The sequence below is a fragment of the Camelus bactrianus genome, chromosome 36 (genome assembly GCF_048773025.1).
Source record: "Camelus bactrianus isolate YW-2024 breed Bactrian camel chromosome 36, ASM4877302v1, whole genome shotgun sequence".
Lineage (NCBI taxonomy): Eukaryota > Metazoa > Chordata > Mammalia > Artiodactyla > Camelidae > Camelus > Camelus bactrianus.
In genome coordinates, this window is record NC_133574.1 from 10,499,501 (window position 1) to 10,520,792 (window position 21,292).

Here is a 21,292-nt window from a genome sequence, read left to right on the forward strand (position 1 = left end):
TTGCTACTTTTCTATTCAGGGTAGAATTCTCAATCTTTCTTTTAGGATAAGTTTTGAACTGCTGAATTCTTTTAAGCTTTGCTGGTCTGTGAATTTCCCTAGCTCTGCCGTTATTAGAAATGGCAGTCATGTGGCATATGCTACCCATGATTACAGCTTGTTCTCATTCAGGTTATGGCCTATGTCCTTGCACTCCTCCCTGTTCTGCAATATTTCTGACGAGATATGAGCAGAAACCCCTCTGAAGGTTCTGTTGTGACTAAATTGCTTTCCTCTAGATGCATTTTAAATCTCTGGGGTGATCATGAACTTTGTTGATTTGAATTATACAGCTGCAATTAGGTCTATTTGGATTTCGCCTCCTTTGGACACTGTGTAGTTCCTGAATTCGTATAGATGATTATTTCTTGTCTTTCAGCAAGTTTCAGTCTGACTTTTCTACAAATATCTTTTCAGTCTTTTTTTTGTTAATCATGCTTTTCCATCTGGGACTCTTATGAATCATACTCTTCCATGCTTTGTCTTACCCCAGGCTTCAACAGCAATGTTTGCATTGGTTTGCACTTCTTTGTCTATGTCTCTTCTGATTGAGCGATTTCTGTTCCCCTGTCTTCACAGTCTTTCACGAATCCGTCTGCATTATCAAGTCTGCTTTGGACTGACTTTAGCCCTGGTATTGTCTCATCCTTGGGTTTTCTGATATTATTAGACTCGTTTTTATAGTTTCTCTTCTCCTTTCCCGGTATACTGCCTTTTGTGATTCTGAGACACTGTTGTACTTCATGTTTGCTTCACCTCAGTTTTCAATACTTGCTCTGGTAGCGTTTTGCAGTCTAGATGTATGAAAGCTTATTTTTTGGGCCTTCAAACTCTTTGGAACTGAAAATGGTACTTCCTGTTTCTTTTACTATACTTCTTTACCTCTTCTGGTCAAGTAATATCAGGTATCTATTATAGATATATAGGGCTTTTTTAAATGAAATTTTAGACCATTTGGTGACAAAGTTCCATGATATTTCTGTGAGGACAATTTTACCTAGGCATTGATGCCATGTCCTGTTCCTGTGTGTGTTGTCTGGTACATCTCTATTTGCTGGTGTTGCCTTTGTTGTGATGAGCACACCTTAATATTTCAATCAGTTAAACTTCGTTTTATTGCACTTACCTCACAATTCTGAAAGTGCAGAGTATATTTCGTCTTCTGGAAATGAAGCTTAAAAATTTCAGCTCGGTATTCTGCTATAGGTCATCTTGAAATCTTTCCAAAACAGAAATCTGAGAGTGCGCTTGTGCTTTCTATTGCCATGGGAATGTCCCAGTGATACCAGTTCTTCCCAGAGCTTCTCTGTCTACAGAAACACCAGTGGAAACATATGTATGGATGTCATACATCAGGGACTGCTGGAATGATCCCGCAGACCGATCTTGGTGTCCTCTGGGCAGTAGCATGTTAGTGCCATCCTAAATGTAGCATCTGCATTTGGGAGATAATGCTGAAGGAAATGCTTTAACTTCTCACGTTGTGGAATTAGAACACTCTCCCTTGATCCCTCATCCTTGGGTCATGGGTGCACGAATGTAACCACAGAGTTGTACCAAATTCTCTTCCTCAAACCAATCCTTAATCCCTGTCCAGGTTATGACTGTAGCAGATCCTAAACTTTGAATACTGATTTCAAACCAAATTGCCACTGAATCCCTCAGACCAGATGCACGGCTTCTCTAGTTGAGCCCCACACGTGCTCTATTGGCAAAATGCCAAATTGATCCTAGGCCTGCAAGATGAAGTGAATGTGGCCATGGCACATATCAAAAACCTCAACCTCACACGTCAATGTGGTTGCTTTGTTTCTGGGGTAACAGGTCGGTTTGCTCTCTTGATAGAACCCACCACAACCCACAACACACTGCAGATCCCTGAGACTCAGCGTGTGCCATTATCTGTAGCTCTATACCTCATTTTCCGCTGCCTCGGCTAGCTCAAATTTGGCAGATCGGATCTTGGTCTCAGAATCAATTGTGGGGATATTTTGTGCTGATTTCTATGAGTTATGTCAGCCAAGCATCTGCTGTGCACTCTTCTAACACTCAGCACATTACCTACAGTCCCATGTGTGCTGTCCGCTTGAGAGTGTGCGTCCAAGTAAAACAGAGTTTTACCTTTGCTGCTACATCAGCAGAGGTCAGATCCTGCACAGATTTCCATTCTCTACTTTGCCTTCTCCTGCTTCCAGGTTTTCTGAGGCCTCAGCCTGACTTTCGAAGTAACAGACCACTCTTTGGAAAGTGTCCTGTTCAAGGGCTTGGTGAGTGGAAGTTTACATTGCTGTGTACATGGGAGGGAGTGAGCACATGTTGCACTGGTTCTCTGCCAACTGGGCATCGATAAATCAACACTTTCCAGTTGTAATTCACAGAAATGTGATGTTTGTTTCGCTCTGTTTTCTATAAAGCCATGGTTGGAGGGATTGTCCGAAGACTCCAATTTTGACATTGGGTGATAACACAGTTGCAGTTTTTACGAAGGTTAATAGAATTGATTTACATGTTTTGGGACTTATATGAAAATGAAGTTAGTGTTTGAAATGCACTAAATTTACCTAGAAGTCAGACTTGTCAATTTTTGTAACATTATGTCAGCTCTAAGAAAAATGTAGACAGATAGAAAGTAAAATCGCAGTCCAAAATGTTGAAGGGTACATGTCAACTCTTTACTGTTGAAGCCTCCAACACCAACAGGAACCATGAAGGTACCTATTGAAACCATGAAATTACCGAGAACCTGGGTTTCCATTGTGCATGTGGTGCCCTATTTTGCCAATGACAGATACTGGCCAATGTTGGCATTTCAAGGGATAACATTCCTCTCTAGGAAAGTACAAGAAAAACCAAACAAAATATATACATTTAGGCTTGATTCCAAAAGCACATACAGGCATTTTATCTATGAGAACCCTGCTGCAGCTATGGAAGGCTACTGAAAAGAAGGTGTTCTTCTATCAGTGATGAGAACCCTTAATCATCCGATCATGTTGGGTAAAGCAATTTAACACAACCAAGTCTGCACCCCCAATATATCGTGCACCCGGTGCTTGGCTGAAGAGAAAGACGGTCCACCAAACCTCTGTCTTTAAAGGCTTTCACGACTTTTACAGTTCAGGTCACTATCTGACGTAATATTTACCTATACTGTCTTGAAAAACTGAGGCCTAGTACATATTCAAGTTCAGTCAAATATTCCTCTCACTTACCACACTCTCTTCACCCCAGACAAGACATAAACCCAGCATTTGTTGAATCTAGGTGTAGGTCATCATTTCTTAGTGTGAGCAAAGTATTCAATCCCCAACTATTTTAGGCGAGAGTATTTGACCTTTCAAGAATTCACTGTTGTTCACAGAGTGTGAAGATGGAGGAACTCTGATTCTAGGAGGGGCTTGCTTTTCTCCTACTGGCTTCATTGCAGCTCAGGTTCTGATCCTTTAAAATGGATGCCTGAGTGGAGGGGAGGGAAGAGCATGTGCTTGATAGCAAGGCCCAAACCTGGGAAAAGGCTTACCTGGGCTTGGTGCATTTTGGTATGAATGGTTTGTAAATGCCCCTTGGGACCTGTGGATTCTCATGACCTCTTCCAAGAACATGAGTGCTATTATCATCTCTGCCATCTCTTCTCTTTTAGACGTCAGGAATCTTGGAGCCGTTCTTGGATCAGAGAATTGAGTGACATTCTCAAGTGCACGTTGACACTCCAAATATTTCTGCCAGAATCACAGAATTACAGTAGGTCTCATGAATGTCTTTCGAGCCTGGTATTCTCTAGGGATGTCTCCATGCCGGTATTCACCATTGTAGCGGAACAACTCTCATGTATATGTTCGCATCTCTCCTCAATCCGTGCAGCCAGCTTTTCTGACAGCTTCTCTTCGTGTCTCCCATAAAGTCGCCTTCAACAGGACTGGGCAAGTCTGAAAGTACCTCGGAGCCTCACCAGTTTGCTGATGACAGGCAGATCTTCCACTGTCTGCCCTTTCAGGTTCTGGAAACTTACCCGTGAACTTAGGTCTTTGGGCAGCAGCATTATCTCGAACTTTCACAGCGTCCCGAACAAAAGACCTAAGCCAATCTCCACAAAGGGCGGCAGCCCCTCCATCACACTGATCCACCCATATAATTCTGCCCAGTTATCTTGGATCCACCAACCACAACAAGCCTCGTGGTACACACCATGATTCCACCTAGAATCCAACCGGTAACTGCCATCCCCAATGGTTGCTGAATATTGTCAGTGTTGGGGGAGGCGCTGCAACAAACGAGAGGTTCCTAAGCTAAATGTGATTCTATCCACTAGCGTGCCACTGTCCTTTTATCTTCCCTCTTTGTTTCAGATCTGTATATACAGTACAAACGGAGGGAAGTGTGTCCATTTTTAGTTTATGGTTTCACACGTCTTGAAACTTTCTAACAGCTCACAGTACACAGAGACCCCACTAAAGAAAACTCATGTTTGTGTAATATCCATTCACCAAGAATACATATCCGTCTGTTGCTTTCTGATGAAACACCCACGCTCTCAGAAAACGGATCCACTTGTTTCATGGGGGCTGAAATTCCGAGAAATGAAACCAATCCCAATGTGCACTTTACTGTCTGTTTCGTTTGCTCTTAGTACACTTTTGCAGAGCTACTTTTCTTTGTTATAGGCTTATGCCGTTTCTTCTCTACTTAGGGTAGAATATGGCATACATTCTTGCTGTTGGAAGAATTGTAATTCTATATCACGGACTATGACCAAATCTTATTCAAAATCGGCACTTGGTTTAGGTCACGATATGCTCTTTTGAATCAATATTTATGAATATTAAGGCACGCGTCTGTGTTCTGAATACAAGTGTGTTGAGTACATTTAAGCTGCGATACACTGTCGGTAAGTGCTGAATGATACTTCACATCCCTTTGAGTATTTTGTTTTGAATACTCATGGTTTCTTTGGTATATGTCAGCCAACCGTACCCTTTTGGTGTCTGTTTTTTTGTTTGATTGTTCGTTTGCTTGTTGTTGGTTTTGCAAACCGATTAGGCCATGCATCACTCCGTTTGCTTCAATCAGAGAGTCATATATGTGAATCACTTAAGATAGTGCTTAAAATCACCTATGATTTCCTGCTACCCTCTCCCATCTTGTGGCTTTGATGTCCTCCTTGCCTTCTTCTTGTTTCTTGTTTGTAACTCACACTCTTCTTGCATTTCCAATAATGGTTTTTCTTATTTCTATTTCATCTTGCTACTTTTCTATTCAGGGTATAATTCTCAATCTTTCTTTTAGGATAAGTTTTGAACTGCTGAATTCTTTTAAGCTTTGCTGTTCTGTGAATTCCCTAGCTCTGCCGTTATTAGAAATGGCAGTCATGTGGCATAGGCTACCCATGATTACAGCTTGTTCTCTTTCAGGATATGGCCTATGTCCTTGCACTCCTCCCTGTTCTGCAATATTTCTGACGAGATATGAGCTGAAACCCCTCTGGAGGTTCTGTTGTGACTAAATTGCTTTCCTCTAGATGCATTTTAAATCTCTGGGGTTATCATGAACTTTGTTGATTTGAATTATACAGCTGCAATTAGGTCTATTTGGATTCCAAATCCTTTGGACGCTGTGTAGTTCCTGAATTCGTATAGATGATTCTTTCTTGTCTTTCAGCAAGTTTCAGTCTGTCTTTTCTACAAATATCTTTTCAGATTTTTTTGTTAATCTTGCTTTTCCATCTGGGACTCTTACGAATCATACTCTTCCATGCTTTGTCTTACCCCAGGCTTCAACAGCAATGTTTGCATTGGTTTGCACTTCTTTTTCTATGTCTTCTTCTGATTGAGCGATTTCTGTTCCCCTGTCTTCACAGTCTTTCACGAATCCGTCTGCATTATCAAGTCTGCTTTGGACTGACTTTAGCCCTGGTATTGTCTCATCCTTGGGTTTTCTGATATTATTTGTTTCGTTTTTAGAGTTTCTCTTCCCCTTTCCCTGTATAATCCCTTTTGTGATTCTGAGATACTGTTGTACTTCCGGTATTCCTCACCTCAGATTTCAATACTTGGTCTGGTAGCGTTTTGCTGTCTAGGTGTTTGAAAGCTTATTTTTTGGTCCTTCAAACTCTTTGGAACTGAAAATTGTACTTCCTGTTTCTTTTACTATAATTCTTTATCTCTACTGTTCAAATAATATCAGGTATCTAATATAGACTTATACGGATTTTTAAGTGAAAGTTTTAGACCATTGGGTGTACAAAGTTCCATGATATTTCTGTGAGGACAATTTTCCCTAGGCATTGATGCCATGTCCTCTTCCTGTGTGTGTTTTCTGGTACATCTCTAATTGCTGGTGTTGCCTTTGTTGTGATGAGCACACCATATTATTTCAATCAGAAAATCTTCGTTTTATTGCACTTACCTCACAATTCGGAAAGTGCAGAGTACAATTCCTCTTCTGGAAATGAAGCTTAAAGCATTTCAGCTCAGCATTCTGCTCTACGTCTTATTGGAGTCTTTCCAAAACAGCAAACTGAGAGTGCGCTTGTGCTTTCTATTGCCATGGGAATATCCCAATGATACCAGTTCTTCCCAGAGATTCTCTGTCTACAGAAACACCAATAGAAACATATGTATGGATGTCATACATCAGGGCCTGCTGGAATGATCCCGCAGACCGATCTTTGTGTCCTCTGGGCAGTAGCATGTCAGTGCCATCCAAAATATAGCATCTGCATTTTAGAGATAATGCTGAAGGAAATGCTTCAACTTCTCACGTTGTGAACTTTGACCACTCTCACTTGATCCTTCATCCTGGGGACATGGGTTCACGAATGTAACCACAGAGCTGTACCGAATACTCTTCCTCAAACCAATCCTTAATCCCTGTCCAGGTTATGACTGTAGCAGATCCTAAAATTTGAACACTGATTTCAAACCAAAGGGCCACTGAATCCCTCAGACCAGTTGCACGGCTTCTCTAGTTGAGCCCCACACGTGCTCTATTGGCAAAATGCCAAATTGATCCTGAGCCTGTAAGATGAAGTGGATGTGGCCATGGCACATATCGAAACCCTCAACCACACACGCCAATGTGGTTGCTTTCTTACTGGGGTAACAGGTCTGTTTGCTCTCTTGATAGAACCCACCACAACCCACAACGCACTCCAGATCCCTGAGACTCAGCATGTGCCATTATCTGTAGCTCTATACCTCATTTTCTGCTGTCTCGGCTAGCTCAAAATTGGCAGATCGGATCTTGGTCTCAGAATCAATTGTGGGGATATTTTGTGCTGATTTCTATGAGTTATGTCAGCCAAGCATCTGCTGTGCACTCTTCTAACACTCAGCGCATTACCTACAGTCCCATGTGTGCTGTCCGCTTGAGAGTGTGCGTCCAAGTAAAACAGAGTTTCACCTTTGCTGCTCCATCAACTGAGGTTAAATCCTGCACAGATTTCCATTCTCTACATTACCTTCTCCTGCTTCCAGGTTTTCTGAGGCCTCAGCCTGACTTTGGAAGTAACAGACCACTCTTCGGAAAGTGTCCTGTGCCAAGGGCTGGGTGAGTGGAAGTTTACATTGCTGTGTACATGGGAGGGAGTGAGTGCAGGGTGCACTGGTTCTCTGCCAACTGGGCATCGATAAATCAACACTTTCCAGATGTAATACACAGAAATGTGATGTTTGTTTAGCTCTGTTTTCTATAAAGCCATGGTTGGAGGGATTGTCCGAAGACTCCAAATTTGACATTGTGTTGATAACACAGTTGCAGTTTTTAAGAAGGTTAATAGAATTGATTTACATATTTTGGGATTTATATGAAAATGAAGTTAGTGTTTGAAACGCACTAAATTTACCTAGAAATCAGACTTGTCAATTTTTGTAACATTATGTCAGCGGTAAGAAAAATGTAGACAGATTGGAAGTAAAATCGCAGTCCAAAATGTTGAAGGGTACATGTCAACTCTTTACTGTTGAAGCCTCCAACACCAACAGGAACCATGAAGTACCTATTGAAACCATGAAATTACCGAGAACCTGGGTTTCCGTTGTGCATGTGGTGCCCTATATTGCCAATGACACATACTGGACATTGTTGGCATTTCAAGGGGTAACATTCCTCTCTAGGAAAGTACAAGTAAAACCAAACAAAATATATACATTTAGGCTTGATTCCAAAAGCACATACAGGCATTTTATCTATGAGAACCCTGCTGCAGCTATGCAAAGCTACTGAAAAACAGGTGTTCTTCTATCAGTGATGAGAACACTTAATCATCCGATTATGTTGGGTAAAGCAATTCAACACAACCAAGTCTGCACCCCCAATATATTGTGCACCCGGAGCTTGTCTGAAGAGAAAGATGGTCCACCAAAACTGTGTCTTTAAAGGCTTTCACGACTTTTACAGTTCAGGTCACTATCTGACATAATATTTACCTATATTGTCTTGAAAAACTGAAGCCTAGTATATATTCAAGTTCAGTCAAAGATTCCTCTCACTTACCACACTCCCTTCACCCCAGACAAGACATAAACCCAGCATTTGCTGAATCTAGTGGAAGGTCATCATTTTTTGTGTGAGCTAAGTATTCAATTCCCAACTATTTTAGGCGAGAGTATTTGACCTTTCAGGATTTCACTGTTGTTCACAGAAAATGAAGATGGAGGAATTCTGATTATAGGATGTGCTTGCTCTTCTCCTACTGTCTTCATTGCAGCTCAGGTTCTGATCCGTTAAAATGGATGCCAGGGGGGGGGGTAGGGAAGTGCTAGTGCTTGATAGCAAGACCCAAACCTGGGAAAAGTCTTACCTGGGCTTGGTGCATTTTGGTCTGAATGGTTTGTAAATGCCCCTTGGAACGTGTGGATTCTCATGACCTCTTCCAAGAACATGAGCGCTTTTATCATCTCTGCCATCTCTTCTCTTTAAGACATCAGATATCTTGGAGCCGTTCTTGGAGCAGGGAATTGAGTGACTTTCTCAAGTGCACGTTGACACTCTGAATGTTTCTGCCAGTATCACAGAGTTTCAGTAGGTCTCATGAATGATTTTCGAGCCTGGTATTCTCTAGAGATGTCTCTATGCCAGTATTCTCCATTGTAGCGGAACAACTCTCATCAATATGTTCGCATATCTCCTCAGTCCGTGCAGCCTCCTTTTCTGACAGCTTCTCTTCGTGTCTCCCATAAAGTCGACTTCAACAGAACTGGGCAAGTCTGAAAGTACCTCGGAGCCTCACCAGTTTGCTGATGACAGGCAGATCTTCCACTGTCTGCCCTTTCAGGTTCTGGAAACTTACCCGTGAACTTAGGTCTTTGGGCAGCAGCTTTATCTCGAACTTACACAGCGTCCCGAACAAAAGACCTAAGCCAATCTCCACAAAGGGCAGCAGCCCCTCCATCACACTGATCCACCCACATAATTCTGCCCAGTTATCTTGGATCCACCAGCCATAACAAGCCTCGCGGTACACACCAAGATTCCACCTAGAATCCAACCGGTAACTGCCATCCCCAATGGTTGCTGAATATTGTCAGTGTTGGGGGAGGGGCTGCATCAAACGAGAGGTTCCTAAGTTAAATGTGATTGTATCCACTAGCGTGCCACTGTCCTTTTATCTTCCCTCTTTCCTTTGGTTCACATCTGTATATACAGTACAAACGGAAGGAAATGTGTCCATTTTTTGTTTATGGTTTCACACGTCTTGAAACTTTCTAACAGCTCACAGTACACAGATACCCCACTAAAGGAAACTCATGTTTGTGTAATATCCATTCACCCAGAATACATATCCGTCTGTTGCTTTCTGCTGAAACACCCACGCTCTCATTAAATTGATCCACTTTTTTCATGGGGGCTGAAATTCCGAGAAATGAAACCAATCCCAATGTGCACTTTACTGTCTGTCTCGTTTGTTCTTAGTACACTTTTGCAGAGCTACTTGTCTTTGTTATAGGCTTATGCTGTTTCTTCTCTACTTAGGTAGAATATGGCATTCATTCTTGCTGTTGGAAGAATTGTAAGTCTATATCACGGACTATGACCAAATCTTATTCAAAATCGGCATTTGGTTTAGGTCACGATATGCTCTTTTGAATCAATATTTATGAATATTAAGGCACGCGTCTGTGTTCTGAATACAAGTGTGTTGATTACATTTAAGCTGCGATAATGGTTCGGTGCGTGCTGAATGATATTTGACATCACTTTGCGTATTTTGTTTTGAATACTCATGGTTTCTTTGGTATATGTCAGCCAACCGTACCCTTTTGGTGTCTGTTTTTTTGTTTGATTGTTTGTTTGTTTGCTTATTGTTGGTTTTGCAAACACAGTAGGCCATGCATCACTCCGTTTGCTTCAATCAGAGAGTCATATATGTGAATCACTTAAGATAGTGCTTAAAATCACCTATGATTTCCTGCTACCCTCTCCCATCTTATGGCTTTGATGTCCTCCTTGCCTTCTTCTTGTTTCTTGTTTGTAACTCACGCTCTTCTTGCATTTCCAATAATGGTTTTTCTTATTTCCATTTCATCTTGCTACTTTTCTATTCAGGGTATAATTCTCAATCTTTCTTTTAGGATAAGTTTTGAACTGCTGAATTCTTTAAAGCTTTGCTGGTCTGTGAATTTCCCTAGCTCTGCCGTTATTAGAAATGGCAGTCATGTGGCATAGGCTACCCATGATTACAGCTTGTTCTCATTCAGGATATGGCCTATGTCCTTGCACTCCTCACTGTTCTGCAATATTTCTGACGAGATATGAGCTGAAACCCCTCTGGAGGTTCTGTTGTGATTAAATTGCTTTCCTCCAGATGCATTTTAAATCACTGTGGTGATCATGAACTTTGTTGATTTGAATTAAACAGCTGTAAGTAAGTCTATTTGGATTCCACTTCCTTTGGATGCTGTGTAGTTCTTGAAATCGTATAGATGATTGTTTCTTGTATTTCAGCAATTTTCAGTCTGACTTTTCTACAATTATCATTTCAGGCTTTTTTTTTTGTTAATCTTGCTTTTCCATCTGGGACTCTTACGAATCATACTCTTTCATGCTTTGTCTTACCCCAGGCTTCAACAGCAATGTTAGCATTGGTTTGCACTTCTTTTTCTATGTCTTCTTCTGATCAAAGTATTTCTGTTCCCCTGTCTTCACAGGCTTTCACGAGTCCGTCTGCATTATCAAGTCTGCTTTGGACTGACTTTAGCCCTGGTATTGTCTCATCCTTGAGTTTTCTATATTATTTGGCTCGTTTTTAGTGTTTCTCTTCCCCTTTCCCAGTATACTGCCTTTTGTGATTCTGAGACACTGTTGTACTTCATGTTTTCCTCACCTGAGTTTTCAATACTTGCTCTGGTAGCGTTTTGCAGTCTAGATGTTTGAAAGCTTATTTTTTGGTCCTTCAAGCTCTTTGGAACTGAAAATGTTACTTCCTGTTTCTTTTACTATACTTCTTTATCTCTACTTTTCAAGTAATATCAGGTATCAAATATAGATTTATAGGGCTTTGTTAAGTGAAAATTTTAGACAATTGGTTGTACAAAGTTCCATGATATTTCTGTGAGGACAATTTTCCCTAGGCCTTGATGCCATGTCCTGTTCCTTTGTGTGTTGTCTGGTATTTCTCTAATTGCTGGTGTTGCCTTTGTTGTGATGAGCACACCATATTATTTCAATCAGAAAATATTCGTTATATTGCAATTACCTCACAATTCTGAAAGTGCAGAGTACACTTCCTCTTCTGGAAATGAAGCTTAAATCTTTTCAGCTCGGCATTCTTCTGTACGTAATCTTGGAATCTTTACAAAACAGCAAGCTGAGAGTGCGCTTGTGCTTTCTATTGCCATGGAAATGTCCCAATGTTACCAGTTCTTCCCAGAGCTTCTCTGTCTACCGAAACACCAGTGGAAACATATGTATGGATGTCATACGTCAGGGACTGCAGGAATGATCCCGCAGACCGATCTTTGTGTCCACTGGGCAGTACCATGTCAGTGCCATCTAAAATGTAGCATCTGTTTTGGGAGATAATGCTGAAGGAAATGCTTCAACTTCTCACGTTGTGGACTTTGACCACTCTCCCTTGATCCCTCATCCTTGGGTCATGGGTGCACGAATGCAACCACAGAGCTGTACCGAATTCTCTTCCTCAAACCAATCCGTAATCCCTGTCCTGGTTATGACTGTAGCATATCCTTAAGCTTTTGATACTTATTTCAAACCCAAGGGCCACTGAATCCCTCAGACCAGATGCACGGCTTCTCTAGTTGAGCCCCACACGTGCTCTATTGGCAAAATGCCAAATTGATCCTGGGCCTGCAAGATGAAGTGGATGTGGCCATGGCACATATCGAAAACCTCAACCTCACACGCCAATGTGGTTGCTTTCTTACTGGGGTAACAGGTCGGTTTGCTCTCTTGATAGAAACCACCACAAACCACAACGCACTCCAGATCCCTGAGACTCAGCGTGTGCCATTATCTGTAGCTCTATACCTCATTTTCCGCTGCCTCTGCTAGCTCAAATTTTTCAGATCGGATCTTGGTCTCAGAATGAATTGTGGGGATATTTTGTGCTGATTTCTATGAGTTATGTCAGCCAAGCATCTGCTGTGCACTCTTCTAACACTCAGCGCATTACCTACAGTCCCATGTGTGCTGTCTGCTTGAGAGTGTGCGTCCAAGTAAAACAGAGTTTCAACTTTGCTGCTCCATCACCAGAGGTCAGATCCTGCACAGATTTCCATTTTCTACTTTGCCTTCTCCTGCTTCCAGGTTTTCTGAGGCCTCAGCCTGACTTTGGAAGTAACAGACCACTCTTCGGAAAGTGTCCTGTGCCAAGGGCTGGGTGAGTGGAAGTTTACATTGCTGTGTACATGGGAGGGAGTGGGCGCTGGGTGCACTGGTTCTCTGCAAACTGGGCATCGATAAATCAACACTTTCCAGATGTAATTCACAGAAATGTGATGTTTGTTTAGCTCTGTTTTCTATAAAGCCATGGTTGGAGGGATTGTCCGAAGACTCCAATTTTGACATTGTGTTGATAACACATTTGCAGTTTTTAAGAAGGTTAATAGAATTGATTTACATGTTTTGGGATTTATATGAAAATGAAGTTAGTGTTTGAAACGTACTAAATTTACCTAGAAGTCAGACTTGTCAATTTTTGTAACATTATGTCAGTTCTAAAAAAAATTTAGACAGATAGAAAGTAAAATCGCAGTCCAAAATGTTGAAGGGGACATGTCAACACTTTACTGTTGAAACCTCCAACACCAACAGGAACCATGAAGTACCTATTGAAACCATGAAATAACCGAGAACCTGGGATTCCGTTGTGCATGTTGTGCCCTATATTGCCAATGACACATACTGGCCAATGTTGGCATTTCAAGGGGTAACATTCCTCTCTAGGGAAGTACAAGAAAAACCAAACAAAATATATACATTTAGGCTTGATTCCAAAAGAACATACAGGCATTTTAGCTATGAGAACCCTGCTGCAGCTATCTAGGCTACTGAAAACAGGTGTACTTCTATCAGTGATGAGAACCCTTAATCATCCGATCATGTTGGGTAAAGCAATTCAACACAACCAAGTCTGCACCCCCAATATATCGTGCACGCGGAGCTTGGCTGAAGAGAAAGATGGTCCACCAAAACTGTGTCTTTAAAGGCTTTCACGACTTTTACAGTTCAGGTCACTATCTGACGTAATATTTACAATTTACTGTCTTGAAAAAATTGAGGCCTAGTACATATTCAAGTTCAGTCAAAGATTCCTCTCACTTACCACACTCCCTTCACCCCAGAAAAGACATAAACCCAGCATTTGTTGAATCTAGGGGAAGGTCATCATTTCTTTGTGTGAGCTAAGTATTCAATACCCAACTATTTTAGGCGATATTATTTGACCGTTCAGGATTTCACTGTTCTTCACAGAGTGTGAAGTTGGAGGAACTATGTTTCTAGGAGGGGCTTGCTCTTCTCCTACTGGCTTCATTGCAGCTCAGGTTCTGATCCTTTAAAATGGATGCCTGAGTGGAGGGAAGGGAAGTGCAAGTGCTTGATAGCAAGGCCCAAACCTGGGAAAAGGCTTACCTGGGCTTGGTGCATTTTGGTCTGAATGGTTTGTAAATGCCCCTTGGAACGTGTGGATTCTCATGACCTCTTCCAAGAACATGAGCGCTTTTATCATCTCTGCCATCTCTTCTCTTTAAGACATCAGATATCTTGGAGCCGTTCTTGGAGCAGGGAATTGAGTGACTTTCTCAAGTGCACGTTGACACTCTGAATGTTTCTGCCAGTATCACAGAGTTTCAGTAGGTCTCATGAATGATTTTCGAGCCTGGTATTCTCTAGAGATGTCTCTATGCCAGTATTCTCCATTGTAGCGGAACAACTCTCATCAATATGTTCGCATCTCTCCTCAGTCCGTGCAGCCTCCTTTTCTGACAGCTTCTCTTCGTGTCTCCCATAAAGTCGACTTCAACAGGACTGGGCAAGTCTGAAAGTACCTCGGAGCCTCACCAGTAAGCTGATGACAGGCAGATCTTCCACTGTCTGCCCTTTCAGGTTCTGGAAACTTGCCCGTGTACTTAGGTTTTTCGGCAGCAGCATTATCTCGAACTTTCACATCGTCCCGGAAAAAAGATATAAGCCAATCTCCACAAACGGCGGCAGCCCCTCCATCACACTGATCCACCCACATAATTCTGCCCAGTTAACTTGGATCCACCAACCACAACAAGCCTCGCGGTACACACCAAGTTTCCACCTAGAATCCAACCGGTAACTGCCATCCCCAATGGTTGCTGAATATTGTCAGTGTTGGGGGAGGGGCTGCATCAAACGAGAGGTTCCTAAGTTAAATGTGATTGTATCCACTAGCGTGCCACTGTCCTTTTATCTTCCCTCTTTCCTTTGGTTCAGATCTTTATATACAGTACAAACAGAGGGTATTGTGTCCATTTTTAGTTTATGGTTTCACACGTCTTGAAACTTTCTAACAGCTCACAGTACACAGAGACCCCACTAAAGGAAACTCATGTTTGTGTAATATCCATTCTCCCAGAATACATATCCGTCTGTTGCTTTCTGCTGAAACACCCACGCTCTCAGAAAACGGATCCATTTGTTTCATGGGGGCTGAAATTCCGAGAAATGAAACCAATCCCAATGTGCACTATCCTGTCTGTCTCGTTGGCTCTTAGTACAGTTTTGCAGAGCTACTTTTCTTTGTTATAGGCTTATGCTGTTTCTTCTCTACTTAGGGTAGGATATGGCATTCATTCTTGCTGTTGGAAGAATTGTAAATCTATATCACGGACTATGACCAAATCTTATTCAAAATCGGCATTTGGGTTAGGTCACGATATGCTCTTTTGAATCAATATTTATGAATATTAACGCACGCATCTGTGTTCTGAATACAAGTGTGTTGATTACATTTAAGCTGCGATACTGTGTCGGTGCATGCTGAATTATCCTTGACATCACTTTGAGTAATTTGTTTGGAATACTCATGGTTTCTTTGGTATATGTCAGCCAACCGTACCCTTTTGGTGTCTGTTTTTTTGTTTGATTGTTTGTTTGTTTGCTTGTTATTGGTTTTGCAAACACATTAGGCCATGCATCACTCCGTTTGCTTCAATCAGAGATTCATATATTTGAATCACTTCAGATAGTGCTTAAAATCACCTATGATTTCCTGCTACCCTCTCCCATCTTATGGCTTTGATGTCCTCCTTGAGTTCTTCTTGTTTCTTGTTTGTAACTCATGCTCTTCTTGCATTTCCAATAATGGTTTTTCTTATTTCCATTTCATCTTGCTACTTTTCTATTCAGGGTAGAATTCTCAATCTTTCTTTTAGGATAAGTTTTGAACTGCTGAATTCTTTAAAGCTTTGCTGGTCTGTGAATTTCCCTAGCTCTGCCGTTATTAGAAATGGCAGTCATGTGGCATAGGCTACCCATGATTACAGCTTGTTCTCATTCAGGATATGGCCTATGTCCTTGCGCTCCTCCATGTTCTGCAATTTTTCTGCCGAGATATGAGCTGAAACCCCTCTGGAGGTTCTGTTGTGACTAAATTGCTTTCCTCTAGATGCATTGTAAATCACTGGGGTGATCATGAACTTTGTTGATTTGAATTATACAGCTGCAAGTAGGTCTATTGGGATTCCACCTCCTTTGGACACTGTGTAGTTCCTGAATTCATATAGATGTGTCTTTCTTGTCTTTCAGCAAGTTTCAGTCTATCTTTTCTACAATTATCTTTTCAGGCTTTTTTTTGTTAATCTTGCTTTTCCATCTGGGACTCTTACGAATCATACTCTTTCATTCTTTGTCTTACCCCAGGCTTCAACAGCAATGTTTGCATTGGTTTGCACTTCTTTTTCTATGTCTTCTTCTGATCGAGGGATTTCTGTTCACCTGTCTTCACAGTCTTTTACGAGTCCGTCTGCATTATCAAGTCTGCTTTGTACTGACTTTAGCCCTTGTATTGTCTCATCCTTGTGTTTTGTGTTATTATTTGGCTCGTTTTTAGGGTTTCTCGTCCCCTTTCCAGGTATACTGCCTTTTGTGATTCTGAGAAAATGTTGTACTTCCAGTATTCCTCACCTCTTCTTTCAATACTTGCTCTGATAGCGTTTTGCATTCTAGTTGTTTGTAAGCTTATTTTTTGGGCCTTCAATCACTTTGGATCAGAAAATTGTACTTCCTGTTTCTTTTCCTATGCTTCTTTATCTCTACTGTTCAAGTACTATCAGGTATTATTTGTAGACTTATACGGCTTTGTTAATTGAATATTATAGACTCTTGGGTGTATGCAATTCCATATTTCTTTGAGGACAATTTTTCCTAGTCATTGATGCCAAGTCATGTTCCTGTGTGTGTTGTCTGTTATATCTGTAATTGCTGGTGTTGCTTTGTTGTGGTCAACGCACTATAATATTTCGAGTATTATATCCTCATTTTTGTTATGCTTATCTCAGAATTCTGGTAGTGCACAGGATACTTCCTCTTGTGGAAATGAAGCTTCTAAACATTTTCAGCTCTGCATTTTGCTGTATGTCATTTTGGAGTGTTTCCAAAACAGGAAACTGACAGTGAGTTTGTGCTTTCTATTGCCATGGGAATGTCCCAATATTACCAGTTCTTCCCAGAGCTTCTCTGTCTACAGAAACACCAGTGGAAACTTATCTATGGATGTCATACAACAGGGCCTGCTGGAATGATCCTGCAGACCGATGTATGTGTTCTCGGTGCAGTAACATTTCTGTGCCATCGAAAATGTACCATCTGCATTTGGGAAAATGCTCAATGAAATTCTTCATCTTCTCACACTGCGGACTTTGACCACTCTTCCTTGTTCTCTCATCCTTTTGTCATGTGTGCACGAAGGGAAGAACAGCTGTTCTGCATCCTCTGCCTCAAACCAAAATGTAATCCCACTCCAGACATTGAATGTAGCAGATCCTAATGCTTTTAATACTGATTTCAAACCCAAGGCCTCTGGTTCCCCCAGACCTGATGCACAGTATCTCTGATTGAGCCCAACATGTGCTCTCTTGGCAAAATGCCAAATTGGTCCCTGGTCCTGCAGATGCAGTGGATGTGGCCATGGGACTTATTGATAAACTCAAACTCGCAATCTAGTGTGGTTGCTTTCTCATTGGGGTCACAAGTCAGTTTGCTCTCTTGATAGGACCCACCACAACCCACAACGCAATCCAGATCCCTGAGAGTAAGCGTGTGCCGTCATCCGTAGCCCTATCCCTCATTTTCTGCTGCCTCTGCCAGCACAAATTTGGCAGCTCGGGTCTTGGTCTCAGATTAAATTCTGGGGATATTTGGTGCTGATTTCTTTGAGTCCTGTCAGCCAAGCATCTGCTGTGCACTCTTCTAACACTCCACTCATCACCCTCAATCCCATGTGTGCTGTCTGCTAGAGAGTGTGCATCCAAGTAAAGCAGAGTTTCACCTTTGCTGCTCCATTACCAGATGTCAGATCCTGTAGTGGTTTCCATTCTCTACATTGTCTTCTCCTCCTTCCAGGTTTCTGAGGCCTCATCCTGTCTTTGGAATTAACAGACCACTCTTCAGCAATGTCCTTTTCCAAGGGCTGGTTGAGTGGATGTTTACATTGCTGTGTACATAGGAGTGAGTGAGCACATGATGCACTTGTTCCCTGCCAACTGGGCAGTGATAAATCAACACTTTCCAGATATAATTCGCAGAAATATTATGTTTACTTAGCTCTGTTTTCTATAAAGCCATGGTGGAAGTGTTTGTCCGAACACATTAGTTTTGACATTGTGTTGATAACTCAGTTGCAGTCTTTAAAAAGGTTAGAATAATTGATTTACATGTTTGAAATTTATATGAATATGAAGTTAGTTTTCAAAACATACTAAATCTGCCTAGAGGAAAGACTTGTCAATTTTTGTTACTTTTGTCAGCTCTAAGGAAAAAATAGACAGATAGAATATAAAATAGCAGTCCAATATTTTGACGGGGCATGTCAACCCTTTAATGTTGAATCCTCCAACACTGACAGAAAGGATGAACTAACTATTGGAACCAAGAAATAACCCCCAACCTGGGATTCCATTGTGCATGTGTTGCCGTTTCTTCCCAATGGCACATATTGGCCAATGTTTTCATTTCAAGGGGTATCATTCTTCTAGAGGAAAACACAAGAAAAACCAAATAAAATATGTACATTTTGGCTTCATTTCAAAAGCACCTAGAGGCATTATATCTATGAGAATCCTGCTGTAGCTATGCGAGGCTATCGAGAATCAGGTGTTCTTCTATCAGTGATGACAAAGATTAATCGTCTGATCATGTTGGTAAAGCAATTTAACATAACATTGTCTGCATCCCATGATATAGTGCACCCGGTGCTTGAATGAAGGGAAAAGACGGTACACATAAATTATGTCCTTTAATGTCCTTGGCGACTTTTACAGTTCAGTTCAATAACTGACATAATATTTACCTATACTGTCTTGAAATACTGAGGCATAATACCTATTCAAGTTCAGTCAAAGATTCTCCTCACTTACCACACTCCCTTCACCCCAAAAAGACATAACCAGAGCATTTGCTGAATCTAGGGGAAGGTCATCATTTCTTTGTGTTAGCTAAATATTCAAATCCTAGCTATTTTAGTTGAGAGTATTTGACCTTTGAGGATTTCACAGTTGTTCACAGAGTGTGAAGTTGTAGGAACTCTGATTCTAGGAGGGGCTTGCTCTTCTCCTACTGGCTTCATTGCAGCTCAGGTTCTGTTCCTTTAAAATGGATGCCTGAGTGGAGGGGAGGGAAGAGCAAGTGCTTGATAGCAAGGCCCAAGCCTGTGAAAAGGCTTACCTGGGCTTGGTGCATTTTGGTCTGAATGGTTTGTAAATGCCCCTTGGGACATTGGGATTCTCACAAATTATTCCACCAACATGAGCGATTTTATCATCTCTGCCATCTCTTCTCTTTAGACGTCAAGAATCTTGGATCCATTCTTGGAGCAGAGAACTGAGTAACTTCCTCAAGTGCATGTTGATACTCCATAATTTCTGCCAGTATCAACGAGGCTCAATATGTCTCATGAATGTCTTTTGAGCCTGGTATTCTCTACAGAAGTATCCATGCCTGTGTCCTCAATTGTAGCAGGACAACTCTCATCAATGTGTTCTCATATCTCCTCAATCCATGTAGCCAGGTTTTCTTCCAGCTTCTCTTTAAATCTCCCATAAATTAGACTTCTACATGACTGGGCAAGTCTGAACGATCCTCGGAACGTAACCAGTATGCTGATGACTGGCAGATGTTCCACTGTCAGCCCTTTCAGTTTCTGGAAACTGACCCGTGAACTCAGGTATTTGGGCAGAAGCAGTATCTCGAACTTACCCAGCTTCCCGAACTAAAGACCTAAGACAAGCTCCACAGAGGGTGGCAGCCCTTCCATCACACCGATCCACCCACGGAACTCTGCCCAGTTACCTTGGGCCCACCAGCCACAACAAGCTGCACTGTACACACCAAAATTCCACCTGGAATCCAAACAGTACCTGCCATCCCGAATGGTTGCTACATCTTTTCAGTGTTTGGGTGGGGCTGCATCAGACGAGAGGTTCCTAAGGTAAATGTGAATCTCTCCAGTAGCATCCCATGGTCCTTTTTTTCTTCCTTCTTTCCTTTTGTTCTCATCCCTATACACAGTACAAACGGAGGGAAGTGTGTCCATTTTTAGTTTATGGTTTCATATGTCTTTAAACTTTCTAACTGTTAACAGTACAAAAAGACCCACTAAAGGAATCTTATGTTTGTGTAATATCCATTCACCCAGAATACATATCCGTTTGTTGCTTTTCTGCTGAAACACCCACACTCTAAGAACATGTATCCATTTGTTCCATCGGGGCTGAAATTCCTAGAAATGAAACCAATCCCATTGTGCACTTTACTGACTGACTCTTTTGCTCTTAGTACAGTTCTGCAGAGCTACTTTCCTTTGTTTTAGGCTTATGCCATTTCTTCTGTATGTAGGGTAGAATATGCCATTCATTCATCATGTTGAAAGACTTCTAAATCTATACCACGGACTAGGAATCCATTTTAATCAAAATAGAGATTTGGGTTAGGAGACAATGTGCTATTATGAATCAAAATTTATGAATATTAATGCACGCATCTGTTTTCTGAATACAAGTCTTTTGAGTACTTGCATGCCTCGAAACTTTGTCAATGCGTACTGAATGATCCTTGACATTACTTTGAGTATTTTTATTTAATTTTTCATGGTTCCTTTGGATAGATGTCTGCCAAGCGTACTCTTTTGATGTTTGTTTCTTTGTTCAATTGTTTGTTTGCTTATTCTTTGTTTTGCAAACTCATTAGGCCATGCATCTCTCCGTTTGATTCAGAGAGTCATATATGCTGATTAACTTAGTATAGTGCTGAAAATCACCTATGTTTTCCTGCTTCCCTCTCCCATCTTTAGGATTTTGATGTCCTCCTTGCCTTCTTCTTGTTTATGCTTTGAAACTCATTGCTCTAATTGCATTTCCAATAATGGCATTCTTATATCCATTTCGTCTTGCTACTTTTCTATTCTGTTTAGATTCTCAATCCTTTTTTTAATATTAGTTTCGAACTGCTGTAATCTTTTAAGTATTGCCGGTCTGTGAAATTCTCTAGTTCTGCCATTATTAGAAATGGTAGTCTTGTGGCATAGGCTACCCTAGATTGCAGCTTTTACTCA